This window comes from Meriones unguiculatus, chromosome 10 (assembly GCF_030254825.1).
Source record: "Meriones unguiculatus strain TT.TT164.6M chromosome 10, Bangor_MerUng_6.1, whole genome shotgun sequence".
Classification (NCBI taxonomy): Eukaryota; Metazoa; Chordata; class Mammalia; order Rodentia; family Muridae; genus Meriones; species Meriones unguiculatus.
Window position 1 is genome coordinate 60,862,192 of NC_083358.1, and position 12,804 is coordinate 60,874,995.

Sequence of the window (12,804 nt, forward strand, 5' to 3'; positions counted from 1 at the left end):
GGCAGGCCCAGAATTCTAGTCCAGGATACTCTGCGTTAGCCATTTACACAGAGTCCCTCTTGCTTTGTATACTAACATATATGAAGTTTGGGGATGACATCAAGGAACTATTTGGATTGTTAATTTATTCATTCATTTACATTTTACTCATGTAAACAGTCTCCCAATGTTAACCAAAGTCTTCATATTTTTCCCCATTTCCTTCACATAGATTATAGGGAAAAGTCTTCCTAATTTTTCATATTGCATTCTCTCATGAAGTTTTTATTTTAAAAGTTTTCCCCCTTATAAAATTAAAAATCTGTTTTAATTAAAAAATTTAATTGTTTTTTTGAAAATTTTATACTATATTTATATAATTACTATATAATTATATATAATATATAATAAATACATATAATAAGTACTATATTTATATAATTTCTACCCTTCCCTCCCTTTCTTTAACTCCTACTGTGTACCCCTCACTCTCTCTCAAATTAATCACTTTTCTTCGTTAATTATTATATATAATACACATTTGAATATATGTGTTATATATATATATATATATATATATATATATATATATATATATATCTTGTGTGTGTATGAAAAAGTAAATAAAGTTTCCTATGGTTACAGAACCATCATCGTGACTTAGGTTTCACCACCCATAGTGGGTCTTGGAGTGTTACACTTTGCTCACCTCTAGTCTTTCCCACTGTTCTAAAAATAAAATTAAAAACACCTTATGAGATGCACTGGACTGCTGTGTCTGTTTGACCTCCTCTTCTGGGATGTGCTTCCTAGGTCACTGCACTCCAGCAATACTAGTTGCTGCAGCTTAGATGTGGTTTGAGTGGCCCCCAGTGTGACAAAGTGAAAAGGGTGAAACTTTTAAGAGGCAAGGCTTACTGAGAGGTCTCAGAAGATTGGCTGTGTGCCCTTGGGAGAGAGTAAGATAACTCTCCTGAGTCCCTGCTTCCCAGGAGAGTGAGTCAGTTATTGCAGAAGCAAGTTGACTCCTGAGTTGATTCTTGGCTTCCATTTCCTCACCCATGTTCCTGTTGTTAGGCCCTCACTGGAAGTCAAGTCAGCCCGTTTGTTCTGTGAACGAACCTTAGGTATGACATCACAGATACAAAGTGGACTAATGTGCTGCTGTCCCCACCCCTGGTCTGGACCGTTCTTTCCCATCTTCACATGCTATTTGGCCAAATGCCACTCTCTGGGAGACTTCTCATTTCACAGTCAAGTGTTTTCCTTCCATCGCTTTCTGTTGATTGATTTTACTTATTTCTATCCAACACATTACTTACCAGAAGTTGGTTGATTTCTCTTTGGGGTTTACAATGAGAATCTCTACCCTGCTCATCCTGAACTCCATGCACTGGGGATAGATCTGGGTCCTTTGCCCTGGTATTTGTGGGCCTTGGTATGTTTGTCCAGTACACAGGAAAGCTTTATAGATAATGAGCATCCACATAATGAAGTTTCCACAATGAAATCAGTTAGATTTTAGTTTTCTCAAAGCAGGGAACTCCTAGCAAACAAAACAACCAATTTAAAGTAAGTTGTTTGGTTGGTATAATTAGTTTCTTACTTAAAAATCAATAGATTTTATACATATAAAGATTTTTGCGTGTGTGTGTGTGTGTGTATGTGTGTAAATACAATCTGCTGGGTCTATTTAATGTTGCTTATATGTACATGTGTTTGAGGATGAAGACATGAGATTGGATAATCTATGAAGAGGCTTATTCCTGGATCAGACTGTTTCAGCCTTTCACAGCAGCCATTAATTTCCTATCGTTCTTCATGTATGGATGAGGTTTCCCGCAGTCATGTTGACAAGTCACCTGCTGCTGTCCTTGCTCTTGTCTTGTTTAGGTGGCCATATTGTTAAGATTTCATGGGTGTAGTCTCCTGCCATATATAGGAAGCACTATCTCAAAGTACATGTCTTGATTTTCTTGTCCTTACCATCTTTCTTCACTCCCTTCTGTGCGGTTCTCCAAGCCTTGGCATAGATGTGTGAGAGATAGATCAGCTGGCGTGGGCACCCCATGGCTAGTTTACATTTTGACCAGTTGTGGAGTTGTCTTTATCTGCTGTGAAAGAAGCTTCTTTGGTGAAGGGTGATAGGGTTTCTTTGATGAGGTACACTTATCTTTGGGTATAACACAGTTAGCAATTATTCTGGTTTAGGAAACAGGCAGTAGGAGTTTCTCCTCTGCGGTCCCCCCGCTGTGGTTGATGGACTAGTTTTATAGTGCCAGGGATGAATTTCTTCTTATTGAGCAGGCTTTAAATTCAATTAGATAGCTGTTGGTTACTCCCAAGGCATAAGTGCCACTATTGTACCCCAGGGAACATAAATTTTGTGGTCCTTAGGCTTTACTGCTTTGTATGACTTGTTGATTGCTTGTTTCCTTTGCTAGCTTGCATGGCCTTTGCATTTACAATGAGAGGAGGTACTCAAAGGAAACTTAATTCCAGCTCAATTCCTCTAAGTCCTGAGACTGCCACATATGATGTCTTCAGGTGTTTTGGGACTCTTTTGGCACACTCCAACCAATAACTTGAAAGGAAGTTTCCTTGCCTGACACCAGGGTTTTTGTTAGATAGTCTATGGCTCTTGGGAAGTGGCACAATTTCATGTAACATACGTGTGTGTGTGTGTGTGTGTGTGTGTGTGTGTTCTTACATAAGCAGAGACTAATATGTTTCCCCATAACCTTTTCAAGTTTCCTTAGCATTAACATCCTTCTTGTTCTGTGTTACACTCACTTCCTCTTTCCCCGTTAAAGGTCCTCTCCCCCCCCCCCCCCAATTTTATCCCATTTACCTTTTCATGGCACCTGTGTCCTATTTCCTTATCTAGAATCCACATCATGGTCTCCTTTAGGCCTTCCTGGTTAAAAAAAAAAAAAAAAGAAGAAAGTTCAGGCAAAGGGTGTATACTTGGTTGGTGAGAGGAGAGGGTGGTCTAGCAGTCGTTTCTAAGGTCCTGAAAGTAGGTGTGGATGAGTCAGGTTCTAAAACTTGGTACGTGTAAAAATAGACCACAAACCAATAAGGATAATGAGCTGGATGGGAAGAATTCCATTCTCTTTATATTTCCCTCCACACACTCTGCATTTATTCTAAACGGAAAAGTACAAATATTGGGATAGGAACATTTAAATGACAGAAGTAAGAAACTCCAAATGCTAATCCTGCCTAAAGGGCAGAATTTAATTCTCTTCTAAACTACTGTATGTTGGATTAAGAGGAGTGGTGAGCCAAACATTGGAGAACAAGTAATTATGGCTGCATCTCTCTAGCACATGCTTGCCTTACACATTGTTTCTACATCAAGCCCACAGTGGAGAAAAAGAAAATGCTGTCTGAAATGTTCTATTCAGCCACAAGATTTTCAGACTTTTTTTTTTTTTTCAATCACCATCAAGAAGTTTTTTATTCCATGGTCTTGTTTTGGATACCACTGAGACAGTTTCTCTCTGTTATAGGGCAGACAAATCACATCTCTAACCCGTTTTTTGTAGCTGTGTATTTCCTGCCAAATCGTAGTCATCTAAATGTGGAAGTGTATAGTGCCTGTGTTTGGGTTTTGAAGTATGGTTAAAGTGGGAATGGATGGGAAGGATGGATTTTTATTTATTCAGTCAACAAATGTTTTTGAGGCATGTTCTTTCTGCTCAGAATTTTGCTGGGCTCTAAGGACATAGGGATTCAAACAGATTTCTCACACTTGGTGAGCTTGCAGTATAGTGATAAGTAATAACTATTACAATCTATGCTATGTAGTACAATAAAATCCAACTGAAGTCCAGCAGAGAATTGAGGGAACATGGATGTATGCTCAGGATAGTCACCAATGACCTGTGAATACCATCAAAGGTGTGCCTTAAATGACCCATAAAGGTGAGGCAAGTTGGAAGTTCACAGCAGCAAGAACGCTTGGCAGAGGCCAGATCATTAAAAAGAAACAGAGGGCTCCAACAAGGCAGGGTGCCGGTTATGGATGATGGAGGTGCTGTTACTGTTTACTTTTTCCCAAAAAAACTTGTATAAATTTTTAATTAAATTTTATATTAGTTTATTTATTTTACATCACGAGGATACCCCTTCCCTTCCCTTCTCCCAGTACCCCCTCCACTTCCCTTCCTTCCTGCTTCCCCTCCTTCCCCCTTTCCTTCTCTCTTTCTCCCCAGAAAAGGGGAGCTCCCCTCCATTAATCTTCCCCAGCACAACAAGTCACATCAGCACTGAGCATATCTTCATCCCCTGAGGCCAGGCAAAGCATCCCTGCCAGGGAAAAGTGATCCAAAAGCAGACAACATCACCCCAATCTCCACTCCACTCGCCAGGCACCCCATATGAAGACCAAGCCACCCGTGGGCTACATGTGTGCAGGGGCCCTAGGTCCAGATCATGCATGCTCCTTATTTGATGTCTCAGTTTCTGAAAGCCCAGTGAGACTGGGTTAGTTGTCTCTGTTGGTCATCTTGTGAGGTTCCTGTCCCCTCCAGGTTCTTCCATCTTCCCCCCCATCACTTCTGCAGGACCCCCAAAGTTTCACCCCATGCTTGGCCTCAAGTCCCAACATGTGTCTCAATCTGCTGTTAGCTGGAGCCTCCCAGACTCCAGTCAAGTTAGGGTCCTATGTGAAAGCACAGCAGAGTATCATTACTTGTGTCAGGGGCAGGCTCTCTACCGTGGGGTGGGACTCAGGTTGGGCCAATGATTGTTCGGACTTTCCCTCTATCGTTGTTTCTTCAATATCTCTACCCTTCTTGTAGGCAGGGTACTTTTTGGATCACAGGTTTTGTCAGTGTGTTGTTGATCCTCTCTTTCCACTAGTCCTGCCTGGCTATGAGGTGATCACTTCAGTCTTCATGCCCCCCCACCCCCCATTAGGAGTCTCAGCTAGAGTCACACCCTTATCCTCCCAGGAGCCTACCCTGTAGTAGGCCTCCAGCTTAACCAAAAGATGTTCCTCCCCAGTTTCCCTTCTTGCTCCCAGCCCTCTCACCTCCCATCCCCATTCTCCCCACATCTGATCCCCACCCTTGTTTCCTTCCCCATTCCATATCCTGCCCAGTTCCCTCTCTTCATCCACTTCTGTTGTCTATTCTATTTTCCCTTCTGAGGGACCCTTCCTTGGGCCCTCCTTGTTACTTAGCTTCTTTGGGTCTGTGGATTATAGTATGATTATCCTATACTATAGGTCTAATATCCACTTATAAGTGAGTACATACCATGTGTGTCTTTTGGGGTCTGGGTTACCTCATTCAGGATGATTTTTTTTTTTAGTTCCATCCATTTGCCTGCAAATTTCATGTTTTCTTTGTTTTAAATAGCTGAGTAGTATTTCATTGTGTAAATGTGCTACAATTTCTATATCAATTCTTTTGTTGAGTAACATCTAGGTTGTTTCCAGTTTCTGGCTTCTATAAGTCAAAGGACACTGTCAATTAAACAAAACAGCAGCTGGAAGATTAGGAAAAGATCTTCACCAACCCTACATCAGCCAGGGGGCTGATATCTAAAATATACGAACTTAAGAAATTAAACATCAACAAATCAAGTAATCCAATTTAAAAGTGGGGTACAGAGCTAAACTCAGAATTTGCAACAGAAGAAAGGGGAACACTCCTCCATTGTTGGTGGGAATGCCAACTTGTACAACCTCTCTGGAAATCAATGTGGCACTTTCTCAGTTAATTGGGAATAGTTCTACCTCAAGACCCAGCTATACCACTCCTAGGCATATACCCAGAAGATGTTCTACCATATAACGACATTTGCTGAACTATGTTCATAGCGGCTCTATTCATAATAGCCAAAAGTTGTTACTGTTTAATGTCATTGTCTTCATTAAATGTGTGTTCAGAAAGTTAGCTGAACTTTGACAGACTTTCAGAACAGTTATTAGTGGATGTTTTATGTATTTCCATCCTCACACTACTGACCCAAAAAGGACCAGCAATCTTTTATTCATTCAATAAACATTTATCAAACACCCAGAAAGCACAAACCAGTGTTAAAGATTAAGGGATGCTCTTGACCTGCCTAGTAACTTAGTTCTTTGGGGGAGACACAGTGTGTGAGTGTTGGGGGGATGCCAGGCAGAAGTGATAAATACTTCAAAGAGGCAGAGTTCATATTAGGAGCATTTTCTAAATGTTTTCTATAGAGCTCTGTGGTCTGTGTCTTCTGTGTGTTCACCCAGGATGCTGTGGAGTTGAAAAGTTAGAGCCCCTGAATAGCTAGAAAGGGAGAAACTTGCAGGAAATGCTGGCATTATTTCTGAAAGACTTTGCTCAACCCTGGTTATACAGCCCACAGGTCAGATTCTTTTCCTAAAGACACAAGATAAGAAGATGATGTTAGTGGCCAAAGATGAGTCTAATTGGGTAAAATGCTGGCTGAGCATGTGTGAACTCCTGGGGTCAGTCATCAGCTCTGCATAAACCAAGCAACGGTGGCATATGCCTGTACTCTCAACACTTAGAAGGTAGAAGTAGGAGGATCTTTGTCTACACAGGGAGTTGAAGGCCAGCTTGGTCTATACAAGATTTGGTTTTAAAATAAAACAGAAAACAAACAAACAAATAAAAACCCCACAGATATGAATCTGTATTTCCTAGGGAACATGCCATCTGACCATGTGGAAGAAGGACCACCTGTGAGTAAGCCTTTGTGCGCTATTGCTTAAAGATGAACCATTTCCCACCCATCTCTAGGCCTGAGTGTTGTCCCTCCCACCTTACCATTCCAATCTCATGTTTCCCTGAATGCTCCTCTCCCTACACACTTTGCTGCACGCACTGGGCTCCTGTTCCTAATTATCAGTTGTGTAATTTATTGATAAAGCCAAATATGAGTAAGAAGGAAGGTCTAATTAGACATGGAGTACTTACTGTCCCAACAAGAAAAATTCCAGGGCTCCAAAAATAGAAAATTGGTGATGTGCCAATTTTCTTTCTGACATTTCTTCTGTAACTGAAGAAATCAGTTCTTAATGAGCCAGAAAGTGGACTCCAGAGTCAGGGGATGCTATCCACTACAGAGACCTGACACTTGTGGAGAAACACCATACAGAACCAAAAAGTGTGTGACACACATGAAGGATGATGGTGATGTCCTGAAATGAACATTATAGAAAAGTTGTAGTAGGGATGGAAAGGAGCATGAAGCCAGCCACCAAGTGAGGGAATGTGGCAGGGAATGGCAGGCTATGGGCCTGTCTGGGAAAGGTGGGGCCATTTTTTTATTTAATGGGACCAATGAACTAAACAGTTCCCTTGTCTAACTCTAAACACTCAAGTTTGGTGAAAGGCAACTAAAATCCAGCTTTGAGTAGAATGTGGACACTTTAAATCTGGCCTTGTGTCATCTGTCTTTCCTTTTTTCTGAGTCAGGGTCTCGTTAGCATTATACTCAGTTGTGGCTCAGACAGGCCTCAGCTTGTAGCAATCCTCCCTCATTGGCCTCTCAAGTGTGGGACTAGGAACAGATGCCCCTGGATCTGGCTGGAACTTGCACATAGATAAAAACAAGACTATCTTTAATAAAGGAGAACCCACTCTAATGGCCACTGCTTCTTCTCTGGCTGTGTCCCCAGTCACATCTCTAAGTTGGCCACTGGTCCAAGGTCATCTGACAGGGTGTGTTCTCAGCATCATAGGAGAGATCCAAGGCTCAGTGGTTGAAGTCCTTGAAGATGATAGGACCCAGGGGTAAACTCACTGGTAAGTGTCACTGAGTTGTCAGGTGATCCCAGGCAAATTGCTTAGCCTGTGTTCTCATTCTCATGCCGAATAACCAAAAAAATGATACCCAGATGTGCGCTGTGTGTGCGCACGTGCACACACACACACACACACACACACACAGACACACAGACACACACACACACACACACACACACCACATCATGCTGTGTAACATGACAAGCTGCTCAGAAGGTTTTTGGGCTCACAGGAAACAACACCAAAGATACAGCTTCTGCATGACGGCATAACGGGTCGCTATATACAGCTCTTCACGCATCTACTGCTGTGTACTAGGGTTGCTGGCTGACAAGTGAGTAATTTTAGGGAATGAGCTTCCTGGTGAGCTCAGAGCTTAGCCCTGCCAGTGTCACCGTCTTGAGTCAGCGGCAGATAATTCTGAGCAGAATGAGCTAATTTTAGCCATCTGTGGGATCTTTGTAAACACTCCATAGTGACTCTTTCAGAAGTCAGTGTGAAGGAGCTATCTCTGCCTCATTTTCAGTCCCCAGTAATCTACCAGGGATCTTTCGAGGTGACGTGTTCTTCCAGGAAATAGCTAGGTGAGAGCCGTTGTTTTCAGATGGAGGATGTTCAACATTCTGCCATTGATCTCAAGGTCAGGAGGTTTAATGGATCCAGAAAGTGCTACCTACCTGACTGTCATTTTTGTAGCATTTGGGTCCCAGAGCTCATGGAGGGGAGGCAAAGAGGGGAAATGGAGAGTCCGGAGCTAGTAGTCTCTCCCACCCTCACCACCTGCACTCATGCTGTCCAGTGGAGTGTGAGGCGATTGTTCAGCTCCTGACTCATACCCCTCTTCCAGTGATGCACCCCTGGGCTTGGGGTTACATTTCCTCCTATAGTCAGTCCCATGACCAAGATACCCCAGGGTCTCATGAGTCTCAGAGGAAGAATGGGGCCAGATGACAGCCCACACCCATCAGAGCTTCCATCCCCTAAAGTGCTGTCACAGCAACAATTGACATGTTCATGTCAATTCATGTTCCGTGGAGTGAGAACTGTAGGACCTAGCACTAGGGTTCCTTACTCCATTTAGAGAATATTTATACTCTGGTCAGAAAAGAACAAGGAGAAGTTATATCTTTCTGAATTGGAGATCAGAAAGGTGGGAGACCAGGTAATTGCTCTGCCCAACTGGAATCTCTTAAGAGGGGAAATAATGGCATATCTCCACAGAGGGGTGCATTCTGTTCCTTCCTGTAACAGTGAGGCAGGAGGACTGCCTTGCATCCAAGAGCGACCATATAACAAAACCTTTGCTTAAAAAATGCAAATAAGGGCCAGTGAGATGCTAAGGTCTGATCCCTGACACCCACAAAAAAGTGCAAGAATGGACTCTACATAGTTGTCCTCTGACCTCCAAATGTGCACAGTGGCAGACCTCTGCCAGCACTCACACGCATATGGATGCACACACAGTAAGACATAAAATAAAATAATTTTAGAAACTTCTAAATAAAGGAAAAAAAATGTGGAAACCAAGCAAAGGTGCAGAGTTTGGAAGAACTCTTGGGACACACTCCAGGCCAGTGAACCTGGGCTTGGCAGAGAATACCAACCAGGAGCGAGAGGCATCCGGCTACTTGTGAAGAAAACTCTCTGGGGCTTATCTCTTTGCTGAAAACCTTCAGCCCTGGAATGTTTGAAATCTATTCTGCCTGGTCGGAAAAAGAGAATGAGAGCATCTCAAATGAATGCACGGGAGGCCAGTGAGGAGGAAGGGAGCATAGAAAATGCAGAAAGGGAGAAACAGAGACTGAATGAGGAAAATGATGTGTTCTGAAATTATTTGTGTAAGAAAGGCAGCTAGTATGAGTTCCCGTGTACACTTCATTTTTTTTTTTAATTCTTTAAAAGTATTTTCAAGACTTGTTGGGGGGCAAGATTTTACTAAAGGAAACTTCATTGAAATGCCTATTTCCAAAGAAAACACACACCATACCAAGACACACACACCCTGCTGTGTAGCTTCACTGTGTTGCTGGGAACTCGACCTCCCTCGTGGATTCGTCTTTACTGAGGATCCCAGTGTCCTCAGCTCCCCTATAAAACTGAAGCTCTTGGATGCTGGGTTGAGTACAGCAAGGCTTTCAGAGCAAGGGACAGGAGGGACAGACACCCTTGGCTGTCTGCTAATGACAGGCTTGTGTGGCGGGCCCTGTGAACCATGTGGGCAGTGTTCTCTGTGAGGAGCCTAAGAAACCGACCTTTTGAGGAACGCAGTGTTAAGGAATGTCTGGAATCTTTTTTGCCCCAACAGTTTCCTGGAAACCTGTATGGTCCCCTGCGAAGAACAGGCGAAGCGGTATCACAGAGTTAAGCAAGACTGGTTCAGATCAGAGAGGGATTGAGGAAGTCATTAGGAGGAGGGTTGAGATTGTCCCCTTTCGAGCATGAAAGGCAGGTTCAGAATTCCCTTCTAGATTCCAGCTACATCTTACAGATCAACTCCCTTCACCCAGGCTGGTGAGACGGCCAGAACCAAACAATCTGTGAATGTTACAAAAAACAACAGACAAAGATTCTTTCTCCCCGCCCCCCCCCCCGCCTTTAGAGTATATGAATGAATGAGCAGTTAAAATACCAACATCTCTTCTGTGCTATAATTTTACAGTATTTACAAATGCTACTTGTAGAATCGGGAAGTCGTATTTCTAGCTTAGCTTTTAACATACTTGAAGGTTTCTAAAGGCTTATTTGTTAGCCAGGTGTCCATCTGCTTCTTACTGTTAGTTCACAAGTCGATGCACTAGCCCTCTCCTAGGCTGCTTAGCCACCTCTGATGTCATCATTGGTTGCTGCCACCAGGGGCCGGTAAAAAGGATCCTTGCCTCTTCCTTCCTCTCCCTCTTCTTTCTTGCGTTCTCTTTGCCTCACTTTCTTTCCTGGGGGTTCCCACCGTTCTCTCTCTTTCCACCTCCATCCAATAAACCTCTTGGTATCAGTTTTAAATTTAGCATAACACCCAATGCCTATGAGAGCTCAAAACCTATTACAGCTCAACACCCTGTTTTCAATGATGTTGGTTCATTTAAAGACACAGCTATTATATACTGGGGCCACTGACTTTGAATAGTCTCCTTTTGGGGTTTTTAAAAATTCTTTTGTCTGCATTTCATGGTGAGTCAGTGCAATCAGATGCACATGTACGTACTATTGAAATATTTATATAAAGGCATACTGTGTGTGAATATATGTGGTAACAAAAAGTAGTGAAATAAAGTTTACCCTTACCTACTTGATCATTTTGATGCTTTCCACTGTATTTATTTTATTGCTTCTTTTTATAGAAAATTCAAACTATTACAATGACTTATGTCAGTTCATTTTAGCCCAGTGATAGTACATGACTTGGAGTGTAAGAAATTCTGTCCTCCCTGGCCACCTAAATAGCTTCATAACTGTGTGAAGGAAAATGTTGTTCGGGTAGATAAATATGGACATGTATTAGAAATGGCTCAGGAAATGTGTAAATGCTACTGAAAAGATTCTGAGTTTTCTTATGTTTCTGTCTTTTAAAATAATATTTTCATTTATTATTTGAAAATGTATACAGTCTATCTTGATCATATTCACCCCAACTCTCCCTCTCTCTTTCCTGGATCCCCTGCTATGGTGGTTTGAATAAATATGCCCCCCCCCATAGGCTCATATATTTTCATGCTTAGTCCCCAATTGATGAATTGTTTAGGGAGGATTAGGAAGCATGGCCTTGTAGGAGAAGATCTAGCCTTATTGGAGGAAGTGTGCTCTTCTAGCTGTTCGGATAGGACTACCGTGTAAGAATTTCTTTACTGGACTGAATCCTTTCCCAGTGGCTGGTTAGGAGTTTCCGTGCAAAATCCCTCTTCAATCTAGCATGAAGAACTCAAGCAAGATTTTTCAATAGGCCCTTCTGTCCTATTCCCAATCATTTTCTTCACTCATCTTTTCTAACTTTGTCTACCATGCTTGGTTGTAAGTACCTATCAACTCTTGCCTCTTTCCTGGGACCCACAGAGAACAGTTAAGACAGGGTACTTATCCTGGTACATCCCCAACCTAGCATGGCAGGCTGGCTACATTTGTTGTTGTTGTTGTCCCATCGCCTTGTGTTGAGGGAAAGCATATATGAAAGAACAAGAGGAAACCAATTACTTGCTCTGACTTGTAGGATCATTGAAGCGTCAACCTTCCCTGTTGGCTAGGCACAGGGCAAAACAAGTGCCAGGCAGCTTCTGGATCACCCTCACACAAGCCTGAAGGCTGCTCATTTCCAGGAGGCTTCCAGCCAGTGTCTGAGTCCCGCCCCAGCTTCCTAGGAGGGGCCCTGGGATCTTCAAGAGGGATGCCTGAGAGCAGAAACTGCTGACTTGGCTTTTGGAAAGAGCCAAGAAGCAGCAAATCTGATGATATCCAAAATCTGAAAAAATGAAAAAAAAAAAAAATCAGGTCTTTTCTTTTTCATCTCAAAATTGCTATGTCTCTGCTACCAAAGGAGATAACTTCACAGGTAAATTTGTAGCCAAAACTGGCTGAGTGTATTTAGTCAGGAGAATAACACACTCCTGACTAAGACACAAACCAGGAGACTCCAGTCCCCACCTGCTAAGGAGCATTCTTCAGAAGAAATTAACCAGGTGGGCTCAAGTAACATTGACTGTATGAGAATGTGTTTAAGCCATGTGCAGGTTTCATGTCAGTAGTTCAAAAAGATCAAATGCCAGCCTTTCCTACAGTTCACCATGGTGCAGTTGTAGACATGACACCTCAGCACTCCAAAAGAGTCAGGACTGGATCCCGCTGCTAAGAAAGTCTGCTGGGACTCCAGGCCTCTGGGGGGTGCTAAGTGCCTAACGACAATATGGAGGCCACAGGATTGCCTTGATTTTTTCATGGCATATGTGGAGGCATTTCATTGCCACAAGATGTGTGAAGGGAGAAATGGAAAAGACCAAGTTTGGGAAATGCTGGAAACGGTGTCTTTTCTTTGGGAGTTTTATAGTTCCGAGGACGTAGCTCGCAGACTGTATGCTGA

The 12,804-nt window shown here is 42.7% G+C and overlaps 1 long non-coding RNA gene across 1 annotated transcript in view; it reads right to left on the reverse strand.

The window, feature by feature from the left end:
• The window catches only part of LOC132656867 (uncharacterized), a 70,707-nt gene that overhangs the window by 12,903 nt on the left and 45,000 nt on the right, over positions 1-12,804 (reverse strand). Inside the window, exons 2-3 of the long non-coding RNA XR_009594649.1 lie at positions 2,831-2,896; positions 1,302-1,525 (exon numbers count right to left, since the gene is read on the reverse strand). This is a non-coding gene — a long non-coding RNA (uncharacterized LOC132656867). The remainder of the gene's footprint in view (positions 1-1,301; positions 1,526-2,830; positions 2,897-12,804) is intronic.